Below are 19,038 nucleotides of genomic sequence, written 5' to 3' on the forward strand. Positions count from 1 at the left end.
CAGCAGCAATGGGAGGCCGTACAGGGACCCATGACACACTCTGGACCTGGCAGCAGCATGAGGAGGCGGTACAGGGGCCCATGACAGATTACGGGCCTGGCAGCAGCATGAGGAGTCGGTACGGGGGCCCATGGCAGATTACGGGCCTGGCAGCAGCAATGGGAGGCCCATAATCTGCCAGCACCCTATGACAAAATGGAACCCACCAGCAGTGTGAGGAGACCTGAAAGTGGCACATGGCAGAGTGTGGCGATGGAGACAGCAGCAATGGGAGGCCGTACAGGGACCCATGACACACTCTGGACCTGGCAGCAGCATGAGGAGGCGGTACAGGGGCCCATGACAGATTACGGGCCTGGCAGCAGCATGAGGAGTCGGTACGGGGGCCCATGGCAGATTACGGGCCTGGCAGCAGCAATGGGAGGCCATACAGCACCCTATGACAAAATGGAACTCACCAGCAGTGTGAGGAGACCTGAAAGTGGCACATGGCAGAGTGTGGCGATGGAGACAGCAGCAATGGGATGCCGTACAGGGACCCATGACACACTCTGGACCTGGCAGCAGCATGAGGAGGCGGTACAGGGGCCCATGACAGATTACGGGCCTGGCAGCAGCATGAGGAGTCGGTACGGGGGCCCATGGCAGATTACGGGCCTGGCAGCAGCAATGGGAGGCCCGTAATCTGCCAGCACCCTATGACACAATGGAACCCACCAGCAGTGTGAGGAGACCTGAAAGTGGCACATGGCAGAGTGTGGCGATGGAGACAGCAGCAATGGGAGGCCGTACAGGGACCCATGACACACTCTGGACCTGGCAGCAGCATGAGGAGTCGGTACGGGGGCCCATGGCAGATTACGGGCCTGGCAGCAGCAATGGGAGGCCATACAGCACCCTATGACAAAATGGAACCCACCAGCAGTGTGAGGAGACCTGAAAGTGGCACATGGCAGAGTGTGGCGATGGAGACAGCAGCAATGGGAGGCCCTACAGGGACCCATGACACACTCTGGACCTGGCAGCAGCATGAGGAGGCGGTACAGGGGCCCATGACAGATTACGGGCCTGGCAGCAGCATGAGGAGTCGGTACAGGGGCCCATGGCAGATTACGGGCATGGCAGCAGCAATGGGAGGCCGTACAGGGACCCATGACACACTCTGGACCTGGCAGCAGCATGAGGAGGCGGTACAGGGGCCCATGACAGATTACGGGCCTGGCAGTAGCATGAGGAGTCGGTACGGGGGCCCATGGCAGATTACGGGCCTGGCAGCAGCAATGGGAGGCCCGTAATCTGCCAGCACCCTATGACAAAATGGAACCCACCAGCAGTGTGAGGAGACCTAAAAGTGGCACATGGCAGAGTGTGGCGATGGAGACAGCAGCAATGGGAGGCCCTACAGGGACCCATGACACACTCTGGACCTGGCAGCAGCATGAGGAGGCGGTACAGGGGCCCATGACAGATTACGGGCCTGGCAGCAGCATGAGGAGTCGGTACGGGGGCCCATGGCAGATTACGGGCCTGGCAGCAGCAATGGGAGGCCCGTAATCTGCCAGCACCCTATGACAAAATGGAACCCACCAGCAGTGTGAGGAGACCTGAAAGTGGCACATGGCAGAGTGTGGCGATGGAGACAGCAGCAATGGGAGGCCGTACAGGGACCCATGACACACTCTGGACCTGGCAGCAGCATGAGGAGGCGGTACAGGGGCCCATGACAGATTACGGGCCTGGCAGCAGCATGAGGAGTCGGTACGGGGGCCCATGGCAGATTACGGGCCTGGCAGCAGCAATGGGAGGCCGTACAGGGACCCATGACACACTCTGGACCTGGCAGCAGCATGAGGAGGCGGTACAGGGGCCCATGACAGATTACGGGCCTGGCAGCAGCATGAGGAGTCGGTACGGGGGCCCATGGCAGATTACGGGCCTGGCAGCAGCAATGGGAGGCCCGTAATCTGCTAGCACCCTATGACAAAATGGAACCCACCAGCAGTGTGAGGAGACCTGAAAGTGGCACATGGCAGAGTGTGGCGATGGAGACAGCAGCAATGGGAGGCCGTACAGGGACCCATGACACACTCTGGACCTGGCAGCAGCATGAGGAGGCAGTACAGGGGCCCATGACAGATTACGGGCCTGGCAGCAGCATAAGGAGTCGGTACGGGGGCCCATGGCAGATTACGGGCCTGGCTGCAGCAATGGGATGCCGTACAGGGACCCATGACACACTCTGGACCTGGCAGCAGCATGAGGAGGCGGTACAGGGGCCCATGACAGATTACGGGCCTGGCAGCAGCATGAGGAGTCGGTACGGGGGCCCATGGCAGATTACGGGCCTGGCAGCAGCAATGGGAGGCCCGTAATCTGCCAGCACCCTATGACAAAATGGAACCCACCAGCAGTGTGAGGAGACCTGAAAGTGGCACATGGCAGAGTGTGGCGATGGAGACAGCAGCAATGGGAGGCCGTACAGGGACCCATGACACACTCTGGACCTGGCAGCAGCATGAGGAGGCGGTACAGGGGCCCATGACAGATTACGGGCCTGGCAGCAGCATGAGGAGTCGGTACGGGGGCCCATGACAGATTACGGGCCTGGCAGCAGCAATGGGAGGCCATACAGCACCCTATGACAAAATGGAACCCACCAGCAGTGTGAGGAGACCTGAAAGTGGCACATGGCAGAGTGTGGCGATGGAGACAGCAGCAATGGGAGGCCGTACAGGGACCCATGACACACTCTGGACCTGGCAGCAGCATGAGGAGGCGGTACAGGGGCCCATGACAGATTACGGGCCTGGCAGCAGCATGAGGAGTCGGTACGGGGGCCCATGGCAGATTACGGGCCTGGCAGCAGCAATGGGAGGCCGTACAGGGACCCATGACACACTCTGGACCTAGCAGCAGCATGAGGAGGCGGTACAGGGGCCCATGACAGATTACGGGCCTGGCAGCAGCATGAGGAGTCGGTACGGGGGCCCATGGCAGATTACGGGCCTGGCAGCAGCAATGGGAGGCCCGTAATCTGCCAGAACCCTATGACAAAATGGAACCCACCAGCAGTGTGAGGAGACCTGAAAGTGGCACATGGCAGAGTGTGGCGATGGAGACAGCAGCAATGGGAGGCCGTACAGGGACCCATGACACACTCTGGACCTGGCAGCAGCATGAGGAGGCAGTACAGGGGCCCATGACAGATTACGGGCCTGGCAGCAGCATGAGGAGTTGGTACGGGGGCCCATGGCAGATTACGGGCCTGGCAGCAGCAATGGGAGGCCGTACAGGGACCCATGACACACTCTGGACCTGGCAGCAGCATGAGGAGGTGGTACAGGGGCCCATGACAGATTACGGGCCTGGCAGCAGCATGAGGAGTCGGTACGGGGGCCCATGGCAGATTACGGGCCTGGCAGCAGCAATGGGTGGCCCGTAATCTGCCAGAACCCTATGACAAAATGGAACCCACCAGCAGTGTGAGGAGACCTGAAAGTGGCACATGGCAGAGTGTGGCGATGGAGACAGCAGCAATGGGAGGCCGTACAGGGACCCATGACACACTCTGGACCTGGCAGCAGCATGAGGAGGCAGTACAGGGGCCCATGACAGATTACGGGCCTGGCAGCAGCATGAGGAGTCGGTACGGGGGCCCATGGCAGATTACGGGCCTGGCAGCAGCAATGGGAGGCCGTACAGGGACCCATGACACACTCTGGACCTGGCAGCAGCATGAGGAGGTGGTACAGGGGCCCATGACAGATTACGGGCCTGGCAGCAGCATGAGGAGTCGGTACGGGGGCCCATGGCAGATTACGGGCCTGGCAGCAGCAATGGGTGGCCCGTAATCTGCCAGCACCCTATGACAAAATGGAACCCACCAGCAGTGTGAGGAGACCTGAAAGTGGCACATGGCAGAGTGTGGCGATGGAGACAGCAGCAATGGGAGGCCGTACAGGGACCCATGACACACTCTGGACCTGGCAGCAGCATGAGGAGGCGGTACAGGGGCCCATGACAGATTACGGGCCTGGCAGCAGCATGAGGAGTCGGTACGGGGGCCCATGGCAGATTACGGGCCTGGCAGCAGCAATGGGAGGCCCGTAATCTGCCAGCACCCTATGACAAAATGGAACCCACCAGCAGTGTGAGGAGACCTGAAAGTGGCACATGGCAGAGTGTGGCGATGGAGACAGCAGCAATGGGAGGCCCTACAGGGACCCATGACACACTCTGGACCTGGCAGCAGCATGAGGAGGCGGTACAGGGGCCCATGACAGATTACGGGCCTGGCAGCAGCATGAGGAGTCGGTACGGGGGCCCATGGCAGATTACGGGCCTGGCAGCAGCAATGGGTGGCCCGTAATCTGCCAGCACCCTATGACAAAATGGAACCCACCAGCAGTGTGAGGAGACCTGAAAGTGGCACATGGCAGAGTGTGGCGATGGAGACAGCAGCAATGGGATGCCGTACAGGGACCCATGACACACTCTGGACCTGGCAGCAGCATGAGGAGGCAGTACAGGGGCCCATGACAGATTACGGGCCTGGCAGCAGCATGAGGAGTCGGTACGGGGGCCCATGGCAGATTACGGGCCTGGCAGCAGCAATGGGAGGCCGTACAGGGACCCATGACACACTCTGGACCTGGCAGCAGCATGAGGAGGCGGTACAGGGGCCCATGACAGATTACGGGCCTGGCAGCAGCATGAGGAGTCGGTACGGGGGCCCATGGCAGATTACGGGCCTGGCAGCAGCAATGGGAGGCCCGTAATCTGCCAGCACCCTATGACAAAATGGAACCCACCAGCAGTGTGAGGAGACCTGAAAGTGGCACATGGCAGAGTGTGGCGATGGAGACAGCAGCAATGGGAGGCCGTACAGGGACCCATGACACACTCTGGACCTGGCAGCAGCATGAGGAGGCAGTACAGGGGCCCATGACAGATTACGGGCCTGGCAGCAGCATGAGGAGTCGGTACGGGGGCCCATGGCAGATTACGGGCCTGGCAGCAGCAATGGGAGGCCCGTAATCTGCCAGCACCCTATGACAAAATGGAACCCACCAGCAGTGTGAGGAGACCTGAAAGTGGCACATGGCAGAGTGTGGCGATGGAGACAGCAGCAATGGGAGGCCGTACAGGGACCCATGACACACTCTGGACCTGGCAGCAGCATGAGGAGGCGGTACAGGGGCCCATGACAGATTACGGGCCTGGCAGCAGCATGAGGAGTCGGTACGGGGGCCCATGGCAGCTTACGGGCCTGGCAGCAGCAATGGGAGGCCCGTAATCTGCCAGCACCCTATGACAAAATGGAACCCACCAGCAGTGTGAGGAGACCTGAAAGTGGCACATGGCAGAGTGTGGCGATGGAGACAGCAGCAATGGGAGGCCCTACAGGGACCCATGACACACTCTGGACCTGGCAGCAGCATGAGGAGGCGGTACAGGGGCCCATGACAGATTACGGGCCTGGCAGCAGCATGAGGAGTCGGTACGGGGGCCCATGGCAGATTACGGGCCTGGCAGCAGCAATGGGAGGCCATACAGCACCCTATGACAAAATGGAACCCACCAGCAGTGTGAGGAGACCTGAAAGTGGCACATGGCAGAGTGTGGCGATGGAGACAGCAGCAATGGGAGGCCGTACAGGGACCCATGACACACTCTGGACCTGGCAGCAGCATGAGGAGGCAGTACAGGGGCCCATGACAGATTACGGGCCTGGCAGCAGCATGAGGAGTCGGTACGGGGGCCCATGGCAGATTACGGGCCAGGCAGCAGCAATGGGAGGCCGTACAGGGACCCATGACACACTCTGGACCTGGCAGTAGCATGAGGAGGCGGTACAGGGGCCCATGACAGATTATGGGCCTGGCAGCAGCATGAGGAGTCGGTACGGGGGCCCATGGCAGATTACGGGCCTGGCAGCAGCAATGGGAGGCCCGTAATCTGCCAGCACCCTATGACAAAATGGAACCCACCAGCAGTGTGAGGAGACCTGAAAGTGGCACATGGCAGAGTTTGGCGATGGAGACAGCAGCAATGGGAGGCCGTACAGGGACCCATGACACACTCTGGACCTGGCAGCAGCATGAGGAGGCGGTACAGGGGCCCATGACAGATTACGGGCCTGGCAGCAGCATGAGGAGTCGGTACGGGGGCCCATGGCAGATTACGGGCCTGGCAGCTCAATGGGAGGCCCGTAATCTGCCAGCACCCTATGACAAAATGGAACCCACCAGCAGTGTGAGGAGACCTGAAAGTGGCACATGGCAGAGTGTGGCGATGGAGACAGCAGCAATGGGAGGCCGTACAGGGACCCATGACACACTCTGGACCTGGCAGCAGCAAGAGGAGGCGGTACAGGGGCCCATGGCAGAGTGGCGAAGCGTAAGCAGCTTAAATTGAAGGCCATACAGAGGCCTATGTTAAAAATAATAACATGTTTGGGGCATGATTCATGGCGGATTTAGTCAGTTGTGTCAGGAACTGGTGGTTTGAAATCCAGACTAATCCACGCCTGATTCATTTTCACAAACGTGAGTCTCTCCACACTTTGGGTGGACAGTCTTGTCCTCCGTGGAGTTACAATACCTCCTGCCGCACTAAACACGCACTCCGATGCCACGCTACTGGCCGGGCATGACAGCCTTTCAAGGGCAAATTCAGCTAGTTGGGGCCAAAGGTCAAGTTTCGTTGCCCAGTAGTCGGTTGGCAGGGTGCTGTCCAAGTAGGCCCAAGCCTGTTGTTTGAGGTCCTGCTCCAGGTCCACCTGATGCTGCTGCTGCTGCGGCTGGTTAGTAGTTTCCTCACTGCGCTGGTGAAGAAAGCTACAGTTGTGACCAAAATTATTCAACCCCCACTGAAATTGAGTGTTTTGGCCAGTTTGACATTGCTTTTGATCATTCAGTCATCTTGCTTACATTTACATTAAAGAGGCACTTGTAGGTCAGACAAATATAACATAACAGTTATAATGAAATAACCACAAATGTCTTTTCTGTGCTCACAGCATTATCAGTTTTATTCAACCCCCAAGTGACATTCAATCTTAGTACTTAGTACAGCATCCTTTTACAGTTATAACAGCTTTTAAACGTGAAGCATAGCTTGACACAAGTGTCTTGCAGCGATCTACGGGTATCTTCGCCCATTCTTCATGGGCAAAGGCCTCCAGTTCAGTCACATTCTTAGGCTTGCGCACTGCAACTGCTTTCTTTAAGTCCCACCAGAGGTTCTCAATCGGATTTAAGTCTGGTGACTGCGATGGCCACTCCAAAATGTTCCAGCCTTTCCTCTGCAACCATGCTCTAGTGGACTTGGAGGTATGCTTGGGATCATTGTCCTGTTGAAAGGTCCAACGTCTCCCAAGCCTCAGGTGTGTGACGGACTGCATCACGTTTCCATCCAATATCTCCTGGTACTGAAGAGAATTCATGGTACCTTGCACACGCTGAAGCTTCCCTGTACCTGCAGAAGCAAAACAGCCCCAAAGCATGATTGACCCTCCACCATGCTTCACAGTAGGCAAGGTGTTCTTTTCATCATAGGCCTTGTTCTTCCTCCTCCAAACATAGCGTTGATCCATGGGCCCAAACAGTTCTAATTTTGTTTCATCAGTCCACAGAACACTATCCCACAACTTTTGTGGTTTGTCCACATGGCTTTTGGCATACTGCAGTCGACTCTTCTTATTCTTTGGAGACAGCAAGGGGGTACGCCTGGGAGTTCTGGCACGGAGGCCTTCATTACGCAGTGTGCGTCTTATTGTCTGGGCTGAAACTTCTGTACCCACATCTGACAAATCTTTTCTCAGTTCCTCAGCAGTCACACGGGGACTTCTCTCCACTCTACGCTTCAGGTAGCGCACAGCAGTCGAAGTCAGCATCTTCTTTCTGCCACGACCAGGTAGCGTTTCAACAGTGCCCTTTGCCTTGAATTTGCGAATGATGCTTCCTAAGGTGTCTCTTGGTATGTTTAACATCTTTGCAATCTTCTTATAGCCATTGCCCTTCCTGTGAAGAGAAATCACCTCTTCTCTTGTCTTCCTGGACCATTCTCTTGCCTTCACCATGTTTGTAACCACACCAGTAAATGTCTAGAAGGAGCTGAGTATCACAGTCATTTTAAAGCTGCCTAATTGGTGCTTATTATGCTTGATTGCTGCTCGGTGACATCCACAGGTGTTTTCAATACCTGATGGAAAGCACCTGTATGAACCTCTGTTCTTCAGAGTGGTAGTCTTTAAGGGGTTGAATAATTGTGGCAATGAAGAAACCACATAAGAACCATTTACTACTGTATTACATAAACAATTGATGTCATTTTAGTTGCATTTGGGTAGTTACAACGTCCTTGTAGGATTTGATTCTGAATACAATTCCAAATGTACACTATAGTCCCTAAACCCCTTTACAGCATTGGGGGTTGAATAATTTTGGTCACAACTGTACTCATCATCGACTGCAGACTGAGGCAGCCGCTGCTGGTGGAGCTACCACTGCTCCTACCACCCCACCCCTCCCCTGCTGCCATGGCAGCGGAACGCGAGCGCACAGGGCCCACAGTGTCTGAGGATGGACGTTGGCGCAGAAAGGCAGAGACCAACTGACTACATAGGTGGTTTTTATAGTACGTTATTTTGGCCTCCCTCTCAGCAGGTGTGAAAAAGGCCACCATTTTTGAACGGTAGCGAGGGTCCAACAAGGTGGACAGCCAAAAGTCATCCCTCTGTCTGATGGTTAGTATTCGGCAACCGAGCATGCTATGGGCCATTTGTGCCAAGGAATGCGAGGGACTCCCTGCCTCCATCTCCACAGCATACTGCCACAGTGCGTCTGGGTCCTCTGTCTCCTCCTCCTCCTCTACCAGATGCTCCTGCTCCTCCACTCCTGTCCGCTGAATGGAAAAACCACCCATTTCACTCAATAATTCCTGAGCACCAATGTCCTCCTCTACCTCCTCCTCTTCTTCCTGTCCTGCCCCCACAGGGGTCATGTGGCGTTGAGATCTGTGTGCCACGTCTACCGCACCCTGACCAGCCATTGTTAACAGCATTTGTTCCAGGACGTGCAACAGAGGAATGACGTCGTTCATCCCATAGTCCTGCCAACTCACGAATAGCGTGGCCTCCTCAAAGGGCCTGAGCAAGCGGCAGGTGTCACGCATGAGCTGCCAATGGCTGACATCTAAGTTACACAGGGGAGTACCTTTATCCGCTTGTAACATCAGGAAATCGGTGATGGCCTTTCGCTGTTCGTAAAGGCGGTCTAACATATATAGGGTTGAATTCCACCTTGTTGCAACGTCGCAGATCAGGCGATGCTGTGGAATTCCGTTCTGCCGCTGCAGCTCAAGGAGGGTGTGCTTTGCGGTGTAGGAATGGCTGAAATGCATGCAAAGTTTACGTGACATTTTAAGGATGTCTTGCAGTGGGATGGTGGATTTTAGGAACCGCTTGACAACCAGATTGAACACGTGAGCCATGCATGGCGCATGGCACAACCTTCCTTGACGCAGAGCAGACACCATGTTCTTTCCGTTGTCGGTCAACATGGTTCCGATTTTCAGTTTGCGCGGAGACAGCCATCTGTCGATTTCTCTGTTCATTACACTCAGAAGTTCCTCCCCTGTGTGACTACGTTCGCCAAGGCATACCAGGTGCAGCACAGCGTGACACCGTTGCGCCCTGCACATGTGATATGCCGGTCGGGTAATGGGACTTGGCACGGGGGTGGCGGCTGAGGACACGGCGGAAGAAGAGGTGGTAGAGGCGGACATCTTTGCTGGACCAAGGACGTGCAAACGTGGAGGCAAAAGCGGCGTGACCTGTCCAAGTTGCTGGTGCGGCTGTGTCGGCACCACTTTCACCCAGTGGGCCGTAAATGACATGTACTGTCCCTGACCGTAGTTACAGCTCCACACGTCGGCGCTGCCGTGCACTTTGGCAGAGACCGACATGCTCAAAGACTGGCCCACCATCTCTTCTACATGTGAATGCAGGGCTGGCACTGCCTTTTTGGCAAAGAAATGCCGGCTTGGCACTCTCCACCGCGGCACGGCACAAGCCATCATTTCTCGGAAAGGTGCTGAGTCCACCACTTGGAAAGGGAGGGACTGCAGCACCAGCAACTTGGACAGGAGGACGTTCAGCTTCTGCACCGTTGGGTGCGTGCTCGCAAACTGTTGTCTCTTGGAAACGGATTCCAAGAAAGACTGCTGACGGAATCCGTGAAGAGGAGTAGCAGGAGAAGGAGCATCTGAACGAGCGGAAGATGCCAACGAGCGACAACTCCCCTCAGCAGAGGTGTTGGAGCCTTGACTGGCTGATAGAGGGCGATTGACGTCGGGTGACGGAGCAAGTAACGGAGCGGGTGATGGAGCGGGGGCTGGGGCAGGCAGAACCGCCGTATCTTTATCACGGTTTTCCCAGGCCACCGAATGGCGACGCTGCATATGCTGACGCAACGCTGTAGTCCCAACATGGGCCCCCTGGCCACGCTTGACTTTCTGGCCACATAGTCGACATACGGCTACATTTACTTCCTCGGGCGGCTTGACGAAAAATTGCCACACCGCCGAGTAGGAAACTTTGCCCCCGCTACTCCTCACTGGCTGACTGCTACTTCCTCCATGCACACCGGCACCACTACTGGCCGTGGTGGTAGGCTGCAGTGGAGCTGGTGCTCTACTCCGTGGCCGTTTGCCTCCACTGACACTGCTGCGACCCTGCTGCCTCCTGGGCAACCCACCGACTGTTTTGCTCGCTGCCAAGCTGGCACCCTCTTCTCCTGATGATGCGGAAGCAATAGCCTGATGACGACGAGGCTGCCAAGTGCGATCAGCCTCATCATCATCAATTAGGGTCTCCGCCTCACTACTAGCCCCCTCGGCTGCGTGTGGGTCAGGAGACAGACCTGTCTCTAGACCGGCTACCGAGCCACTCTCCTCGCCAGTACTTCTTCGCCTGGCTGCTGAAGAGGCGGATGTCTCCCCCCGTTCCTGACCGCCCTCTGTTAGCTCTTCCTCACTGTACAGTGGGGCTGAGCCCACAGCATGCGATACTTCGCTTGGTGAGGGAACAGCAAAGGACAGGGGCAGGTAGAGGACACGTGATTTCAGTGGGCTTGCTCCCGGGACATGCCAACTAACGGTTGTGTCTGACGTACCCACCGACCGTTGGCTGTAGGTGTCAGAGGTGACCTGGGAAGAGGAAGACGACCGAGCCAACCAATCGATGACGGCAGGGTTGTCGGTGGAGACACGACCGCTGGATGACACCGGGAGCACTGGCCTCTGGCTGCGACTAGTGCTGCCTCGACCCCTTCCTCTGCTGCCACGTCTGCTCGCTCCTGAAACATTGCCTCCTCTGCCACTCCTCTGCGTGTTGTCTGACATACTCTTTAATTCAACGATTCTGTGTCCCTGAGTAACGATTCTGTGTCCCTGAGTAACAATTCTGTGTCCCTGAGTAACAATTCTGTGTCCCTGAGTAACGATTCTGTGTCCCTCAGTAACGATTCTGTGTCCCTCAGTAACGATTCTGTGTCCCTGAGTAACGATTCTGTGTCCCTGAGTAACGATTCTGTGTTCCTGAGTAACAATTCTTTGTCCCTGAGTAACGATTCTGTGTCCCTGAGTAACGATTCTGTGTCCCTGAGTAACGATTCTGTGTCCCTCAGTAACAATTCTGTGTCCCTGAGTAACGATTCTGTTTCCCTGAGTAACAATTCTGTGTCCCTGAGTAACGGTTTCTGTGTCCCTGAGCAACGATTCTGTGTCCCTGAGTAACAATTCTGTGTCCCTGAGTAACAATTCTGTGTCCCTGAGTAACAATTCTGTGTCCCTGAGTAACGATTCTGTGTCCCTGAGTAACAATTCTGTGTCCCTGAGTAACAATTCTGTGTCTGTCCCTAAGTAACAATTCTGTGTCCCTGAGTAACAATTCTGTGTCCCTGAGTAACGATTCTGTGTCCCTCAGTAACAATTCTGTGTCCCTGAGTAACAATTCTGTGTCCCTGAGTAACAATTCTGTGTGTGTCCCTGAGTAACATTTCTGTGTCCCTGAGTAACGATTCTGTGTCCCTGAGTAACGATTCTGTGTCCCTGAGTAACAATTCTGTGTCCCTGAGTAACGATTCTGTGTCCCTCAGTAACAATTCTGTGTCCCTGAGTAACAATTCTGTGTCTGTCCCTGAGTAACGATTCTGTGTCCCTGAGTAACAACTCTGTGTCCCTGAGTAACAATTCTGTGTCCCTGAGTAACAATTCTGTGTCCCCGAGTAACGATTCTGTGTCCCTAAGTAACGATTCTGTGGCCCTAAAGTCTCTGTGGCCCTAACTCTGTCCCTAAGAGGTCTGTCTCTCTTGAATGACCGGAGGCTAATGGAGAATTCTAAGATGGCCGCGATTTATAGCTCCACCATTACACTGTGCTGACTGGCTGGCTGCTGATTGGCTAATGCGATCACATGTCATGAATGAATGCATTATGGGTCAGCGCGCCTTGTCTGCGCGCCTTCCCAGAGATCCCTGCTCCGTCGCCACACATGTCGCCGCCATTTTTGGGAAAATTCGATTCGTGCATCCGAAGTTTGCTAATTTTCGGATTCGGCGCGAATCGAATATTTCCTAATCTTCGAAACGAATTCCACTTCGTCATGTTCGATTCGCTCATCTCTAATGCTAATCTAACGTGTGTGTAAAATGTAGTGCTCACAGTGCGGTGTTCTCTTTTTTCTCCCTAGATGGCATAAGGGGCAGCAGGGGGCAAGTAGTTAAAAAAAAAAAATATCAATACAATATTTAAATTTTTTTTTTTACTTTTTAAAATGATTTTATAAAAAACTTTTAACAACTTGTTATCATAGTAACATTGTATTAATCTTGGGGGGGGGGGGGGGGTGATAAGGGATTTTTTTTTCACTTTGTAAGAGCAAATAAAGATTATATTATAGCTTGCTTTGAACTGTCATGAATGAGTTAAGTTCATGACAGTTCAATATAACATTGGGATTGTTAAAACCAGCCAAGTTTATGCTAAACAATAGGTGGTACTTTTACATGTTAAACATAAAGTGAAATACTCAGCAACTTAAAGTATCTTTGTGGTTTTTTTTTATAGTCCCCCAAAGACAACGTTATCATAGAAGCTAGCAATCCTGGAACTGGCAGGTCGCCCACCAAGCCTCACTCATATGGAAGAAACACAAACAAGGTCAGTCTAAACCTTAGAATGCGACCGTCAAACAAGTAAACATGTTAATATCATGTAAATCTCTCAGCAGATCTGTCTTTCGCAAGATCTAACCACCTAGTAATTACATGACCTGCCCTCCCATCAGTAATGACATGACCTGGCCCCTCTCCCCAGTAATGACATGACCTCACCTTCCCTCCCCAGTAATGGTCAGTGCGCATGCTCCGAAACACCGCTGCTTCAATTCTTATGACGCGGTTACACCATACTCTGCGCTCCACCTGCGTTCCACTGCAGTACACAGCGGTTTTCCCATCCCATCTTCTGGCAGCTGGTCTCTGGACATAGGAACTGGACACCAATCACCTGCAGCACATGCTAACCGCTCCCGGATACCGTTACATTGGACTACAGATGTGCCTTAATTGATCTTTTAAAATGTGAGTGTTTCTTTATGCCATTGTTTACAATTAAATATTAATGGTCTGCACTCAGTGGTGCCTTCTTTCATTCTATTTTTACTAGTAATGACATGACCTGGCCCCCCCTTCCCCAGTAATGACATGACCTGGCCACCCTCCCCAGTAATGACATGACCTCGCCCCCTTCAGAGAATCCTCGTTAGGGGAGTGAGCAGAGCAGTATTTTACCTCAGGTCTCGGCTTTCAGGCGGCGCTCTCCTCCTGCCTCAGCACAGTGCCATTCTTTTCAGTCCCAGGCTGCTCTCTAAACAGCACTCTCCTGTCTCGTGACAGACATGGCCCAACCAAGCAGAGCAGAGGAGGCGTCTGGACAAAAGAGAAGGCAAACAACTGGAAACTGATTACTGGATTATAGAGCCTGGCTGGGGCCCTGGAGGACACAAGGTGGATTGGAGCTGGACTCCAACTTTGGGATTTTGTGGGGGAAATGTAATACGACAGAAGGGAGTGGAGCCGTGGGCTCCCTGGAGCTAGGGACGGGGTCACAATTGTTACCCCTGATGCTACGCCTATGCACATGAGTACAGTCTATGACACACATGACATTGGGAATCCAAGCTACCACATAGAAGTCGTTCTTAATCTGATCCTACTTTTGACGTGTGGTTGTCATATTAGGGAAAATTGTATTCCATACTTACCGTAATTTTCCTTTCCTGGATCTTCCCCATGTCAGCCTACCACAAGTCAGCTCCACATTCTCAGACCTCTTCAGGACAACTGCTTTCCTAGCCCATAAAAGCGGCTGTCTCCCCTCAGTATGGAATACAATTTTCGCTATTCCTGGACCTCCCCATGTCAGCCTACCATGGGATGTACCAAGCAATGCTAAATGGAAAAAAGGGAGGGGAAAAAACAAGACCCAAACAAATTGAATGCTGCATATAAACCTCTATTACTGACAGCCACTGCAATGACTGTAGATACATGACTGCACTGATGGAAAAGCCATACTCATTCAGTTGTGGTAAATAAATGCATTTACTGTGTTCCAGCTTGCTGACCTGCAAATCACCTTTGCTGAGATTGAGATGCTTTTCGTTGAATTAACTCTCACTTCCAAAGGTGGTGGCAAGCCTAGGACTTTGTAGGCAAGCTGGTCATGACAATCCACAAAGACATGACCTTGGGTAATACAGTGAAGCCCTTCCTTGGACCTTGATGGAAGGTATAAAGACTATCTTGTTCACAAATGTCCTCCATGCATTTCAAATATACTGAAAGTGAATAAACATATCTAAATTCTTCCACTTATCCTCTCACCCATCTTCCAGGAAAGGTGAAAGTACGGACTTCCAACTTATATGGAATGAAGTTTAAACTTTTTGGAAGAAATTTGGGACCTGTCTCAGAATGACCCTGTCTTGGAGGATCCTGCAGTATGGCTCTCTAGCTAAAAAGGCATACGTGTCAGATATTCTCCTTGTGGTAGCAATTGCCATCAGGAAATATGTCCTCCGAACCAAAGCCAAGCCATTCATTTCAGTCTCATGGGGTGCAGATGGAACACCCCATCCTGAACCAGGAGATCCAAACAAACTGGAAGTGAAATTGGTTGTTCTAGCTTCATCCTCTATACAAGGGGAAACCAAGGCCAGCTCGGCCAAAAGAGCAGGGCTATTATTTCCCCCACTTTGCGTTGTATCTTCAGGAGAACCCTTAGAATTAGAGGGATTGGAGGAAAGATGTGCACTAGGCAAAACCTCCATGGCCTGGAAAAGGCATCTTGGCCCAAGGATTGCAGGTCCTGAATTAGGAGAAGTAGAGGGAAGCTGGAAGTTCATTGCTGACACCATCAAATCCACATCTAGTGTCACCCAGGCTTTTTCCGCAACAATTTCGAATTGAGGCCCCATTTGCCGTGATCTACAAAACTCCGACTCTGGTTCATCAGAATGTTCTCCGTTCCTGGGAGGTATGAAGTGATGGTAAATTCCTTTCTACTCAAAGGAAGATTTGACAGGCTATTCTCAGGAGACGCAAGCTTCCTTGACAGGCCAAGTAAGCCACTGTAGTCCAATTTTCTGAAAGCCCCTTCACCACTTTTCCACGTAACAGATACTGAAACGCTAGCAGAGTGAATCAAGAAGCTATTAAATCTAGCAGACAGGAACTCTGCATAGTCCACCTCTTCCAACAACCTTAAACCTGGTGACCAAAGCTGTGGGCTCCCTCAACCAACCAGCCTGATTCTGGAGGAAGGAGAGGGACACTGCCTTTCCAATTGCGCAAAACCATCCACCAGGTTAATAAACGGGCTATCGGACCTGGTATGAGGATCCTCTGGTTCAATACATGATGATCCCACTAGTGAAGGAAACTGAATTGAAACTTCTTTCTTCAGCATCTGACCCAAGGAGCAAGTGGGATGGTGGATAACAGAAGGCCCAGGAACTGCATTCATTCTCTTGCTAATAAGCAAGCCCTGCTCATTATTTCCGTCACCTGAGTGTGGATTTTTTGGACTTTCTTCTGGGGGAGAAAGATATAGCAGGACCTGCATTGGTTGCAGTTGACTCTTTTGATAGTTGATTATCCACCCCAAGCTTTTGAGCGTGTTACAGGTTAGAGACACGTGATCCATCAGAAGACTCCTCGACAGGGCCAACAGAAGGATATCATCAAGATAATAAAATATCTAAAGACCCCTGAGTTGCAGAACAGCTAAGATGGCTGACAGCAGTCTTGTGAAGGTTCTGGGAGCAATGCAAAAGCCTGAATGGCAAAAAACGAACTGGAAAAGTGCCCCTTGTATGCAAACCAAAGAAATGATAAGCCAGAACTATGGGGGCATGCAGATAGGTGCCTGTCAAATGCACTGAGGCCATCCAGTCTCTGACTTTTACTACTGAAATGATGTTCAAGGAATCCATTTTGAAAGGAAGGGCCTTCATAGAGGAATTCAGATATTACAGACCTAGAACTGGTCTGAAGGTGCCTGAGGACTTGAGCACCAGAACGAAAGAGGAATACATGTCTCTGCCCCATTCTTGTCTTGGTACAGGAAAAGTAGCTTAAGCTGTTAACAATTCCTTTATATATGCGTGCAAACAATTCAGTTTGAATTTGTCACATTGGTAACCACATTCCCCCGAAGTAATACTGAGGGGCCTTTTTGCAAATTCTAACAGATATCCACTTTGGATGATATCCAGAATTCAAGCATCCTCCATTTCTTCCACCCAGACCTCCCTAAATAGAGTCAAATTTGCTCCCACTTGAGAGGGCTGGACGGAGACACCTTCCTGAAGAATTGTACTTCTCCTGAACCATAGGACTCCATTTCTGCCACCCAAACTCTGAGGGCCATAGGGGATGGTACCGCTACAGTATACATCCTCTTCAGATCTGTATCAGTATTGCGGTCCATTGGATCCCTACAATACACCAAACCTTCAAGTGAAAGCGTTATGTGGTTGTCCAATCTCTATAAAGAGGTGGCTACTTTGGGAACTATATTCCATAATTTGCCATCCTTTTGACAAAACGAGTATAACTTTGAAACTCTGTTATGGACATTTAATCTTTTGTTAGGTTTTTTGCCCATTTATCCTTAATAGCCTATTGGATTTCAAATATCAAAGGGAAAGAAGGAACTGTCTTTTTTTTTTTATCTGGGTAGTATTTTCTCTGTCTTTTGGGTGGAGAACTCTTTTTGCTGCGTCTCTAATGTACAATTTGACTTGCTGTGCGTCTGCAGCTTTGTCACGTGCCCCCTACCTAAGATAGGATGTGCACACCAATTTGCCTGGCAATGCCTCAGCTGAATAGCCCCAACAAGCCACCACTTCAGGCTGGGTTGGAGAAGAGGCTCTGGAAGAGGTAGAGGACCTTTTCCTGTGCTAGCCAGAGGATTTACTATTCTTGGAAGCGTTTTGGCAACATGGTTTTCCCCGTCCTGATTCTGTACGACTACAATGGGCCACTGGCGACGGTGTCCTAGAACACCACTTGGTGAATGTTTAATCCACTCTGGACTGTTCTGGTGAAGCAACTTGTCCTGAACAACGGGAAACAGGAGTGCTTTGGACCGAGCTCTTGGCGGACACTTTATTCCACGCTGGAGTCTTCTTTCTGCCATAAAGGTTTGCAGATAGCACTTTTAAAAAGTAGCAAAAAATAAATAAGATAAAAATGATAATTCCAGAAAGCAGGTAAAGAGAAGAAATAAATAAATAAAACAAATAAATAAATAAACAAATAAAAATAAAAAAATACCTCTCCATTAGATCTTCAGTGCTTAAAGCTGCAGCTTTTAGCAACTGCCTAAGGGGGAATATAACCTAACCCACATCTCAGAGTCACAATTACATGTGCATGTATCCAAGGCAAACATCTGAGGTGACCTACAGGAAGTAGAGCAGCAGTAGGACCCAGGCTGCAGCAGTTGAGTGACTAGGTAAACAGGTGCAGCTCATAGAGACACAGCAGCCTCTGCAGCAGACACAGAGCTGCAACATGAGAGAGAAAGAGCCAGCCTCTAGATAATGCAGTAGCTTCCTGTGTCACAGAGCATCCTGGCAGCTCCATGGCAAACAGGGAAGTTCAGCACCCACCGTATTTGCAAGTGTACCATCTAGCCTGCTTTGCAGCCAGAACAAACGCCACCGCCATGATGGGATTATCAGCCCCAGGCAGACCCCAGATGCCGGCCAGCCCAAAGACCTGCTGTGATATGAACTACAAGTGCCAGCCAGCCCACAGACATGCTGAGATATGGACTACAAGCCAGCCAATCTTTGCACAGGTAAGTCACCCCGCCTTCCCAGCAGTACTTTATACTGCCCCATGGAAATAACTACTGTAGGGTGGCATAATCAATGTGTAGAAAGTATGCATAACAATCCCTGCACCAAAGGAACCCACTGTACGGGGAAGTTTACAGTCCAAACAAGGGGTCTTCTTACCCAGGAGTGGCTGAACCTGGGAAAGCTATAGGAGAGAGATTTTTTTTTTTTAAGGTGTCCGGAGTGAGGACGAAAAAAGAACGCTGACTGAGGGGAGACAGCCGCTCCTATGGGCTAGGAAATTAGGTTGTCCTGGAGAGTTCAGAGAGGGCAGATCTGACCCGTGGTAGGCTGACATGGGGAGGTCCAGGAAATATACAGTATATTGGTCATGGGTGGAATAGCATGACTGCGCAGTGTGGTGGGCTCCAGAAAAGGGCACAATTACCCAAAGATCAGCATAATCATCTCCTTAGACAAAATTTAGTGAGCACGTCTGCTTCAGGGAAATCATCCAGCAAGGTGCGACACTTAAAGGAATGTCAATGCATGACAACCAGTCTTCTTCTCCTCGCCCTGCTTAGAATGGCCTGAAACTCCAGCAAATTTGCCTTAAAAAGCA

General features: G+C 52.1%; 1 protein-coding gene and 1 long non-coding RNA gene across 4 annotated transcripts in view; one reads left to right on the top strand and one right to left on the bottom strand.

Moving 5' to 3' along the window:
- Window positions 1-19,038, bottom strand: part of SLC43A3 (solute carrier family 43 member 3) — a 416,880-nt gene that overhangs the window by 111,103 nt on the left and 286,739 nt on the right. The gene's annotated exons all lie outside the window — the stretch shown is intronic.
- The window catches only part of LOC149454442 (uncharacterized), a 249,284-nt gene that overhangs the window by 103,786 nt on the left and 126,460 nt on the right, over window positions 1-19,038 (top strand). The window contains exon 2 of the long non-coding RNA XR_016314216.1: window positions 13,133-13,225. This is a non-coding gene — a long non-coding RNA (uncharacterized LOC149454442). The remainder of the gene's footprint in view (window positions 1-13,132; window positions 13,226-19,038) is intronic.

The sequence above is a fragment of the Staurois parvus genome, unplaced genomic scaffold (genome assembly GCF_062004578.1).
Source record: "Staurois parvus isolate SC_StPar_1 unplaced genomic scaffold, SC_StPar_1.0 ptg000430l, whole genome shotgun sequence".
Classification (NCBI taxonomy): domain Eukaryota; kingdom Metazoa; phylum Chordata; class Amphibia; order Anura; family Ranidae; genus Staurois; species Staurois parvus.